Genomic DNA, 12,524 nt, shown 5'->3' with positions numbered 1-12,524 from the left:
ACTGGAAAACTATATTCAATATCTAACTGAAAATATTTGTTCATACTGCCTAATCTCTGGCATATCAACGTCTGGGGTGAGATAAATTAGGTCGTGAAAAGCGAGCCCTCCGTGAAATTCGGAAAATACCTGTACTCCGGTGCAAAGTTGGTGAAAGCCAAATTAGGAAATTAGGTCGTGGAAGACGAGCCCTCCGTGAAATTCGGAAAATACCTGTACTCCGGTGCAAAGTTGGTGAAAGCCAAATTAGGAAATTAGGTCGTGGAAGACGAGCCCTCCGTGAAATTCGGAAAATACCTGTACTCCGGTGCAAAGTCCTTAAAAGGAAACTAGGTTGTGTAAGGAAACTGTCAAAATCAATCCGTGAAAGGCGGTCCGAATTGGTAAATGAATCTGTATGGAGCCCTCAGTCTTGAGAAACAGAGATTTAACATACAAACAGAGATAGATTTGACATTATGAGTGAGAGGCTTTCAGAGCTTTCAAACCTAAAACAACCAGGTCTATTAGTCTGTAATATGTTTCATGTGATATGTTTGATATTTATCTGAATAAATTAATATAGGAATTTTAGATAAAAGCTGATATCTAAAAGAAAAAATTAGTCAACTGGGCATTGGCCATAAATGTGGAAATATTTGTTTTGACTGCATAGTCTCTGGCCTTTTAACGTTTAGAAGGGAGAGAAGTGTTTAGACACGCGTATCGCCCCAATTAGCCAGCGTGCTAAGGGCCCTTTGCCTTGAAAAACAGAGATTTAATGTCCAACCAGATAAAAGATTTCACATATACTAAATTCTAGAAAATGAGAGAGAGAGAGAGCTCTACAAAAATGGTTGAGTAAATATATAGCTATATCAACATGTAGGTAGGAAAATGTCTATTGATTTGGCATTCTATAAATCACCTGTCGTATGTACATGAATATTCATGTACAAAAAGAAAAAAACTCTGGAATGTAATGGATAAATTAGAATGCCAACCTGTTCTTCTATCATTTCTGTACTATCTAACTTTATCTGAACTAAGAAGGTTTAAACTCACAGCAGGGGTCTTTAGTCAACCACTCTACACATGAATGTGCTAAATGTAACTCACCTACAGCTGTAAATGGAACAGCTGATCTGAATCCTTCATGCTACTGTCACTGTCTCAGCTATGTGTATTTGTGTAGCTATGGTTGTGTCTCTCTTATATTTAGTCCATACCTTATAAGACCATTTAGAAAAGCCTCTTTGGTACAATGTGGAGTATAAAGAACTGTGGTAGAGGAGGTTGAGGAGGCTTGTGCCCCGAATGGGCTGTTGGTCAGGCCAGGAGGCCTGGCTCTGAATGATCTGTATGCTGTTGCTCTCTGCCTGAATCTTCCTAATAAATGATCAAAAACTTCACCCGAATGGAATATTATTATTCTATTACAGATTACAGTAAATTGTAATGACAATAACATTCACAATCATTTTACGACATGAACTCTGATGCTGCTGCTCAGATGTAACGTCGGACATTGCCCGACGTTTGCTTTTTAAGCTCTAGCATTTGATTGCCTTTCAATAAAATCATATTTGATAGATTTGCAAGCCCCGAGAACTGGGCGAGATTATTGAAGCGCTTCTCCCGTAAATGCAGGTGTATAGAAATGATGTTGTGCATGTGAAATACAGAAGATTGTGTTTGTGTACAGTACACATGTAGTAGGCAACATGTATGCATGGTGCTCTTGCATGTGTGTGTGTGTGTGTGTGTGTGTGTGTGTGTGTGTGTGTGTGTGTGTGTGTGTGTGTGTGTGTGTGTGTGTGTGTGTGTGTGTGTGTGTGTGTGTGTGCCTGGTTAGTACTTGGATGGGAGACCGCCTGGGAATACCAGGTGCTGTAAACTTGTGTGTCCTGGGCATGACGTTAAACTGCCCCATTGTAACTACCACCGTTAATGTAGTAGGTGCACATTTAAGATGCATTCGCAACTTCTGGGGACTGTGTGCTTCATTACGGTCGCAAGCTTGCGTACAAGAAGGTGCTGCTGACCGATGGAGTATACCGACAGCCAACGCTGCCTGGCGGCCCTTCCCTTGACCAGCTATACCGGGAAGAGAGGCGGTGTAACTACCACCCGGCGGTGGATAAAGACCCGGTGTCCATCTAGCGATGTGTCCACTAGCGGCAGAACAACAATGGGTGGACTTTCGGGCTCATGGGAGCAGCTACGGAGAGCACTTTGACACCGGGCGGCAGTGCGGGAGTGGACTTGGAACTTCGTTTCCTCTGGTGGTCCAGCCCGGTATATGCCCGCAGACTGGTTGTTAGAGCGGGTTTCTACAACTTGGGATGCCCAGAAACGAGGCAGGAGGGCTGGCAGAGTGTTGTGCTGTCTCTGCTATGATTGTCAGCCGCCATACGGAGACACTGCTGCTGGTGCCCATGGAGGGCTGGGTCACATGACATGCTTGTTGTATCATGAGGACATTATGCCTGGACTTTGTGGATGTAACCTTGCTGCACCGTAATATTTGTGTCCTTGTATACATTTCTTTTGTGTGGACATAAATAAATTGTTAAAGTGTATGTGTGTGTGTGTGTGTGTGTGTGTGTGTGTGTGTGTGTGTGTGTGTGTGTGTGTGTGTGTGTGTGTGTGTGTGTGTGTGTGTGTGTGTGTGTGTGTGTGTGTGTGAGTGTGTGTGTGTGCAAATTGAAATGTGTGCTATACTGCACCTGTCTACGTAGGCATGGTGTACAAAGAATACGGGGTCATTGGATGAGCCTGGGACATCTGACATGGTGCCATTCATGTACATGTGCACAACATTGTGCATGTAGTGTCCACCATCGAGATTCAAGCCTGTGTGTGGGTCGATGAAACCTGCAGAGTGGAAGCAGAGTTAAAAGATATGACAAGAAGAGAGAGAGAGTGTGACACTGACTAAGGCTGGATAGCCAAAACGTTTGTCCCTAAAGATGTCTCCAGACCAAACAGACTACTTCAGACTACTTCAGACTGCAACAGACTGCAACAGAACTCCTCCTTTAATACTCTCTCTTTAACTCGCTGTGTTCCAGAAGAAATACAGTAACAACTAGCCTATCCACCCGATGACAATAATTGTTTAGGGAATGCTTGTGATTATTAACTTTAACTTTGGATTCATTCAAATTGATTTTGGGAAAAAGTGACAGACATAATATACTGCAGTACTGCAGCATGCAGGTGGCAAGCAAACTGACACAGCCAACCCAGGGCAGTTGGTGTTGGCTAGACCACACTCTTTTTTGGTTGAATTTGTTTTGTTCTTATGTTGCCAATATATGGTTCTGTATCAGTATATGAGTCCGTTTTTGCAGATTTCATTCTAATTGGCTACTATGCCTGCATATGAATTTCATGAGCCTGGGTAGGTCACCCTGGCTTGGCGGAGATATGCCCTGTAGCGCACACTCCGCACAGCAGCAGCAGGTGAAAGCAATGTGATTTGTCCTATGTGTAACCACGCTGACAGAGGCAGACGCTGACGCCAGCTGCTCCTCTACATTTTTCCTTTTATCATTTTAACACCGTAACTTTTATCCAGCTTTTTACTTTGGACCTTTATTCATTCATGTTCACATGGCCATTGGATTTTATTGATTGGATACGCTGATATTAGTGTATTTATGTCACTAGTCGGATTGCAAGCAGTAGCCAGCGGCGGGTTTTGACAGCTGTCACCCAGTCACTCTCTGCCTGATCCTTCCTGCACTGACGATCGGATGCACTGCTTTGGATGTGTATTGTTGAAATGAAAATGGTCTCGAGTGCGTTAGAATCTTGGCCAGTGTGAATGCTGGCCAGCCAAGCGTACTCGGGAACGGTTTGATTCAAACGAACCCAGTATGAAACCGCCCTAAAAAAAACCGTATTGACAGGAAAATCGCGCATTGATACTTTTACTCAAGTAAAACTTTTGAGTACTTTTTCCACCACTGCTGACGTGTACACAACATTTTTTAAAACGGTTATTCGAATAATCAAAATTAAATACATTAATTAATTTATTGAAATTAGCACCCAGAAAATAGCCAAAACTGAGCACATTTCGATCAGGCCAAATCTAATTTGAAAAAAATATATTAAGAGTATATGAAAGCCAATTAAAATGTTTATACTATTGGAATCTTACACACCTGCTCCCAATAAATTACATCACCACAGCGCAAAAGAAGGTCAAATCAATCAATCTCTCTCTCTGGGAGCAACAACGAGAAACAGTGAATGTAGGTTTTCATAGACATGGTCGCTTGTTTCTCTCACATAATGTGGCAACACCGACAGCCCTCTGTTGTCACTGCCACTGCTCTACCAGTCGGCTAAAAAGCTGAACATGTTCGGTCGGCTCTGGGTCGGCCGAAAAGGTCCCGACGGACCCCCCGACGGACCCCTAACCGACTGGACGACGCTTCCCGACGCCAAGTCGGCCCAAAATCGGGCCGACTAGGATTGGTCTGGAGTTACCTTTATTCACATGGTGAAGAAATTAAAACAATTAACTCACTGTTGTCAGTCTGAGTGAGATCACTTATTTAAATGTCATTGGTCTAAGAGGATATCGCACCAGATAAGTCAGCGCGGTGGTAACAAAAAGTTAGTCACATGCTGATATCATGTCCTTAACGTAAATTAGGAACGGTAAAGTCCCTAGTATGCTTCTGTGAGGAACACCACAGCACAATTTGGCACAAGCCGTCAGAAAAGTTGATTTCTTAATGTTGTTTTACAACCGTTCTTTAATTTTATGACGTTCTTTTGCCAGAAATGAGCTTGCCTTGTTTCATAGACTGTAAGTGTGTTCATTATTGTTAAAGGAGTAGTTCACCCAAAAAATTACTTATTTTCTATCAATTGCACACCCCATGAAGCCTTGAATCCATGGATTTATTTGTGTTTTTGTCGCATTCCTAAGCTAATAATTTGATTCCTGTCTCCTACCGGCTAATGTATCCGGTAGGAGACACAAAGTAGATTATTTGTGTCTCCTACCGGAAATACACCCGGGCATCAAATTATTGGCTTAGGAATGCGACAAAAACCAAAATAAATCCATGTATTCAAGGCTTAATGGGGTGTGCAATTGATAGAAAATAAATATTTTTTTGGGTGAACTCCTCCTTTAACACTCTCTCTTTAACTCACTGTGTTCCAGAAGAAATACAGTAACAACTAGAATTGTCGCAATTCAGGGCAATTGCAAAGTGTGGTTGCGCCGACGCCGGTCGCGGCCGCCGGGACTTGAGGAATACGCTTGGAGGAATACCGTCGGAGGTCGCGTGACGTGCCATTCGAATTTGGTGCTGATTGGATCCTGTGTTCGTGATACATGGCGTTTTGATTTGAAGAAATAGGCCCCTCCCACTAAAATAAATAAGCCCCTCCCACAAATGTAGCGGGCCAATGACAACGTCATGTCACTCCTGAGATCACCTGCTTTTCAATTTGAGAGGAGTGATCCCCCCAAAAATCATGTTTTTGCATCAAACGGTTACGTTTTGCACAGTTGTGGTGCCCCCTATGGGTCAAAGTGGAAATGCTTTTGGAGATTTGTTGAGTAAACCACCTTCGACATGTGATTCAAATTTGGGATCGATTGGACGTTTCGTTCGTGATTTTTGGCATTTTTGGTAAAACGGGCTCCTCCCACTAACTTTGGAATCAAATTACGGACGAACGGTATGGACTATCACATTTCCGCTTGGAGACGTTTATTGCATGGGTCCATAGATCACGTGTACCGATTTTTGTGAGATTTGGGAAAAAAAATTAGGAAAAGGTGCAAAAAGTGTGTTTTGAAGAAAATTCAAAATGGCGGAAAATCTAACCTGTCGCAAATGGGCGTGGCCTATATAGGGAGTTGCGTAATGACCCAAGGAATCTAGGGGAAAAAATATTTTTATTTTAAGACCAACGGTTCAAGAGTTATAAGCCAAAACGTAAAGTGGGCTGTTATAGCGCCACCATCAGGCCGATTGGTGTAATTATTTTTTTAATAATTTTGCACTAAATTATGAACCTCCCCTCCAAATCTGGTAACTCTAGCTCTTACAGTTTCTGAGAAAGAAATACTTGAATTTGAGTTTTTTTACTTTTCCATTAAAGTGGATGGGGACATTTAATGCACTAATAAATCAATATCAATAAAACTATGTAACCAATCTCTTAGCAAAATACAAGCACACGATTCCCGGTGAGGCCGGTCATTTTGACATATGGCACTAAATTGGGGGGGAAAAACTGTGGGAGGAGTAGTGTGCCAAAGTATTGTTTATCCGGAAGAAGATTATTAAAGTTCATCAAGTACTATAGTCTGGTTGCCCTGTTAGGGCAACCACACTAAAAATAAAGAAAGAATAAAGTTTATCTATAACAATAGTCTGACGCCGGTCGTGGCCGCCGGGACTTGAGGAATACGCTTGGAGGAATACCGTCGGAGGCCGCGCAACGTGCCATTCGAATTTGGTGATGATTGGATCCTGCGTTCATGATACATGGCGTTTTGATTTTAAGAAATAGGCCCCTCCCACTAAATAAATAGGCCCCTCCCACAAATGTAGCGGGCCAATGACATCGTCCTGTAACTCCTGAGATCACCTGCTTTTCATTTTGAGAGGAGTGATCCCCCCAAAAATCATGTTTTTGCATCAAACGGTTACGTTTTGTGCATTTGTGGCGCCCCCTGTGGATCAAAGTGGAAATGCTTTTGGAGATTCGTTGAGTAAACCACCCTCGACATTTGATTCAAATTTGGGATTGACCGGACGTTTCGTTCGTGATTTTTGGCCTTTTTGGTAAAACAGGCCCCTCCTACTAACTTCGGAAGCCATTTACGGACGAACGGTACGGACTATCAAAATTCTGTTTCACTCCAGATTATCGCATGGGTCCAGAGATCATGTGTACTGATTTTTGTGAAATTTGGAGAAAATATGTGGGAGGAGGAGCTAAAAGTGTGTTTTGAAGAAAATTCAAAATGGCGGAAAATCTATCCTGACGCAAATGGGCGTGGCCTATATGGGGAGTTGCGTCATGACCCAAGGAATCTAGGGGGGAAAAGATTTTTATTCTAGGACCTACGGTTCAAAAGTTATAGGCCAAAAACGTAAAGTGGGCTGTTATAGCGCCACCATGAGGCCGACTGGTGTAATGTGTTTTTTAAATAATTTCGGACTAAATCATGAACCTCCCCACCAAATCTGGTAACTCTAGCTCTTACGGTTTCAGAGAAAAAAATACTTGCATTTGAGTTTTTTCACTTTTTCATTAAAGTGGATGGGGAAATTTAATGCACTAATAAATCAATATCAATAAAACTATGCAACCAATCTCCTAGCAAAATACAAGCACACGATTCCCGGTGAAGCCGGTCATTTTGACATATGGCACTAAATTGGGAAAAATAAACTGTGGGCTGTGATGCAAGTAGAAATATTGTTTATCTATAAATAAAGAAAGAATAAAGTTTCTGTAAAACAATAGTCTGGTTGCCCATTCGGGCAACCACACTAACAAGCCTATCCACCCGATGACAATAATTGTTTAGGGAATGCTTTTGATTATTAACTTTAACTTTGGATTCATTCAAATTGATTTTGGGAAAAAGTGACAGACATAATATACTGCAGTACTGCAGCATGCAGGTGGCAAGCAAACTGACACAGCCAACCCAGGGCAGTTGGTGTTGGCTAGACCACACTCTTTTTTGGTTGAATTTGTTTTGTTCTTATGTTGTACTGCTTTCGCCCTGTCTGGGCATGGTCTGATTCTCAAAAGAGGTTTACGTAAAAGAGTGGGATACATCCTTCTCATACAGGCTCCCAAAGTTTTACAGTTTCAAGAGGAGGGTGTGTGTGTGGGGGGGATACCATACCCTCCAGGGCGTTTCTGAAGCTGTAATTGCCATATTTGGTCATGGGTTTTGTATCGTATTCGGGGAACTTCAACGTGTCCTCCACGTCAGCTGAGGTCGGGAGTCGATACGAGTTGCCTGGGTTCCCTGGGTTACGCAACAGTGGTCCCTCCCCCGTGGTGTTGCACAACACCCCTCGTTTGTCATATTCCTTCAGGTGGGTGCAGATCACCTAACACACACACACACACACACACACACACACACACACACACACACACACACACACACACACACACACACACACACACACACACACACACACACACACAGCTTAAAAGATGAAGAGACCTACAGAATATACAGCCGTTCCAAACTCAAATCGGCCATACTGGGCTACTGAAGAGGCCTTCAACACTGAAAGAGTTGCATCCACCAAACATGTTTAAGCTCACTGGAACAGCAGGGTATGTCTATCAAAGAGGTCACATGCTTTACATGAGAGTGTAACATTAGAAAGAAGGTGAAATGAAGTAGACTACGATCATATATATTTGATTTCTGTTAAGAATGGAAAGGGACATTAGGCACGCGGGCGCGCACGCACACACACACACACACACACACACACACACACACACACACACACACACACACACACACACACACACACACACACACACACACACACACACACATTTGAAATATTTATTTATGTCCACATAAACAGAAGTACAAGAATGCCTTGTATAAAGGACATAAACACTACCAGTGCAGTCAGATAATGGGAAAACAGCCAGTTACAAAGTGCATATAAGGCAGAACATTGTTACATACAATCAAACACAGCAGACAACAATCATGGGTAAAGGAAACAACGCCTCCTCACACACACACACACACACACACACACACACACACACACACACACACACACACACACACACACACACACACACACACACACACACACACACACACACACACACACACACACCCTTGCTTTCACACTATAGTTGCCTTACCTGCCAAGAGGAGAAGACAGAATCAGGACTGATGAGGTTGTGGTTTAAGGCATTGCGTCCGCCCATCAGAGCATCAGTGCACACATCACATTCGGTCTCGTCTCTCCAGTCCCAGTAGGGGATGGTGAAGTAAAAATCTTTAGTCAATTTCCTTATCTCATTCTCCACAAACAGCAGAAAGTGACGGTGCCAGGGTCCGAAGCCAAAAGATTCATGGGCAAAGTCAATGTCCACCCATGGGTCTTTGTTCTTTCCACGCAAGGTGTCACGTGTCGCATAGTAGTGCAGCCAGGTGAACAGATCATAGGTGTTGATTTCAGAAAACTTGGGGTTCTTGCCGTTGTCACCCATCTCCATCCTCGTTGCTGTGATGATGACATAGTCAGGGTTGATGGTTTTCTTTGCCAGGACAAGGTAGGAGATGAACTTCTGTTGTTCGGGAACCGATAGCATCATGATGTTCTGTCTCACCATTTCCCGGTACTGGGAGCAGTCCGGGCCCGAGTAACCATAGAGGCACGCGCCGCAGTCAAAGCCACTGTAATTCCTGACACAGTGGCAAGTCCTGTTGAAGAATTTTAATGGCCATTTCCCTCTGTCATCTTTGTCATGGTAGTCACCACCGTGCCCATCAGGCTCATTTGTCACAGTCACGTCTTCGCAGCTTCCACGGCCTGATAATTCACCACAAGCTGATCCATCACCCTTCCACACCGGGCAGCACTCCTTGGTCCGTAGCCCCTCTGAATTGGCACACGGTCGGGGGACCTGGCATACACAAGACCCTATAAACAGCAGGCTTATAGGGCCACACACAGGCTCCTCATGATGGACCAGTTAAAAGTCAGCCTACACAACTAACAGTGACAAGAGCTAATGTACAGTACTGAATTATTAACTCAATCTTCCTTATAACAATTCAGTTTATGTTCCTCCTCCCTCCCCTTGGCCTTGTGACAAAACAAAACAAAAGCAAGTTTAGCAGGTATAACATGGATCTCCCCATGTCCTCAACTAACCTCCCCCTGTCCTTTGAAAAGTCATCAATCTCTATTATCACCATATGAAGTATTTTACACACCCACTGTCTCACCTTTGCAGTTAATTGGCCCTTTTGCATCATGAAACGTGCGATGGAAGCAGTCTCTGTACTGATAAGACCCAGTTATTGAAATCCCAAACACAGAATAAACTTGGACCATGCTTCAATTCATGCTTGTCTTAGGACTGTTACCTGCCAATATACAGTGGATAACTTCCCAGTCTCCAGGTTTTCTTCAGAATAGCTACTGAGGTTACGTTTAGGAAATAAGGTTAGGTGTAGGCATAGTTTTACTGAGGTTACGTTTAAGGTGGCTCCAGACCAAACAGACTCGTTCAGACTATTTCAGACTACTTCAGACTGCAACAGACTGGTATTTGGTTGGCAAAAGTGGGCATTTAGTCTGTCAGCCGACTTGCCCCATTGAGATGCCAATCTGGGAACCAAAGGCCAAAAAAAAGGAAAAACAGCGCCCTCTGCTGTGCGTTGCCAGGTCTGCTTATTATAAGCGACTTTGGGCTTGTTTCCCTGATGTTCCCAGCATTTTTTCTTTTTTTCTTCACTGACGTGCAGTGGTGTAAACTAAGTAACTAGTACATTTACTCAAGTACTGTACTTAAGTACAATTTTGAGTTACTTTTACTTTACTGGAGTATTTCCAATTGTCTATACTTTTACTCCACAACAATTATTTGAAATGTTTAGTTACTAGTTACTTTGCAGATATAATTATTATAAAACATACATTAACCACTTTAGCCCTATTTTATACCTATAAGCTATTTGAAAATAGCAGATCTACAAGCTCACAACGTGTTGCGATGCACACGTTCTGAGCTAGATCTGCTATTTTCAAACATTTTAGTACTTTTACTTTTGGTACTTTAAGTACATTTTTATACCAATACTTTAGTACTTTTACTCAAGTAGATGTTGAATTCCGGACTTTTACTTGTAACAGACTCAGAGTACATCTATTGCATTGATACTTTTACTCAAGTAAAACATTTGAGTACTTTTTCCACCACTGCTGACATGTACACAACATTTTTGAAAACGGTTATTCGAATAATCAAAAATAAATACATTAATTAATTTATTGAAATTAACACCCAGAAAATAGCCAAAACTGAGCACATTTCGATCTATAAGGCCAAATCTAATTTGAAAAAAATATATTAAGAGTATATGAAAGCCAATTAAAATGTTTATACTAATGGAATCTTACACACCTGCTCCCAATAAGTCATCACCACAGCGCAAAAGTAGGTCAAATCAATCAATCTCTCTCTCTGGGAGCGACAACGAGAAACAGTGAATGTAGGTTTTCATAGACATGGTCGCTTGTTTCTCTCACATAATCTGGCAACACCGACAGCCCTTTGTTGTCACGTCTTCGCCACCCCATGGCTCTACTAGTCGGCCAAAAAGCTGAACATGTTCGGTCGGCTCTGACGGACCCCCCGACGGACCCCTAACCGACTGGACGACTATATACGACGCTTCCCGACGCCAAGTCGGCCCAAAATCGGTCTGGTCTGGAGCCAGCTTTAGGAATACCTGGTGGCGACCATTCCGAGGTCGCCAGATTTGACCCGGGGCGAGCGTGTTTTTCGGGCGAGCGTTCTTGTGGAGCAGTGGTTTTCAAAGTGGGGTCCGGGGACCGCCACGGGTCCATGAGGGGGTTGGGGGGTACCCGGCTACATGATTGGTAGTTAGGAACCAAATGGACCCTTGCTGGTCTGTAACTCTGAGAGAACCAAATGGACCCTTACGGGTCAGATACCCTGACAGAAAAGGTTTTCAGACAGAGATCCGCGGATTGATTGATTGATTGATGTACTTTATTTAGTAAGACATGAGAACAACAGTACATGGAAGTACAAATTCACAATACAAGGTCTACTAAACTCGGAGACTCATTAAGCACTGAGCTTGTTTAAGATGAGATCCCCATGCACACAAATCATGATGACATATAAGAGACATGATGACATATAAGAGACATATAAGAGACAGACAGATATACACACTACTATACACAAGTAAGACGCGCGAACGCTGGAAGCGAACGCAGCTCGAAATATGTTGCAGGTGTGTGCATTTTAATCAGAGCATTGTCTACATTCCTGCGTTCTTCATTACATGGCCACACTGTTCCACATTCCTGCGTTCTTCATTACATGGCCACACTGTAGTGCAGGCGTCTGTGTGTGTGTGTGTGTGTGTGTCTGTGTGTGTGTGTGTGTGTGTGTGTGTGTGTGTGTGTGTGTGTGTGTGTGTGTGTGTGTGTGTGTGTGTGTGTGTGTGTGTGTGTGTGTGTGTGTATGAAACCCTGCTCGGCACTCTGGCGCACTCTGGCGGCTGCACACAGGCAGTGCACGCACACAGACAGACACACACACACACACACACACACACAAGCCGAGCAGGATTTCATAGTAAGCTCCACTTGGGCAAGGCGCGCCGCGCCTCCTTCCGCGTTCGCAACAATGACAATTACATATTAGGGGGGTCCTTGCCATGAAAATGTTTTGGAACCACTGGTTTAAACAACACTTGGATACAAGCCAAAATAAGCAAGTACACT

General features: G+C 43.2%; 1 pseudogene across 1 annotated transcript in view; it reads right to left on the bottom strand.

Moving 5' to 3' along the window:
- The window catches only part of LOC308098190 (tyrosinase-like), a 39,190-nt pseudogene extending 29,471 nt beyond the window's left edge, over positions 1-9,719 (bottom strand). The window contains exons 1-3 of the transcript XR_013934982.1: positions 8,893-9,719; positions 7,889-8,099; positions 2,709-2,856 (exon numbers count right to left, since the gene is read on the bottom strand). The product of XR_013934982.1 is annotated as a tyrosinase-like (transcript). The remainder of the gene's footprint in view (positions 1-2,708; positions 2,857-7,888; positions 8,100-8,892) is intronic.
- Between the last annotated feature and the right edge of the window lie 2,805 nt (positions 9,720-12,524).

This window comes from Gymnoscopelus braueri, assembly GCF_963280865.1.
Source record: "Gymnoscopelus braueri genome assembly, chromosome: 13".
Lineage (NCBI taxonomy): Eukaryota > Metazoa > Chordata > Actinopteri > Myctophiformes > Myctophidae > Gymnoscopelus > Gymnoscopelus braueri.
Note: the sequence above shows the minus strand (reverse complement) of the source record. Positions and strands in the feature narration are given on the sequence as shown.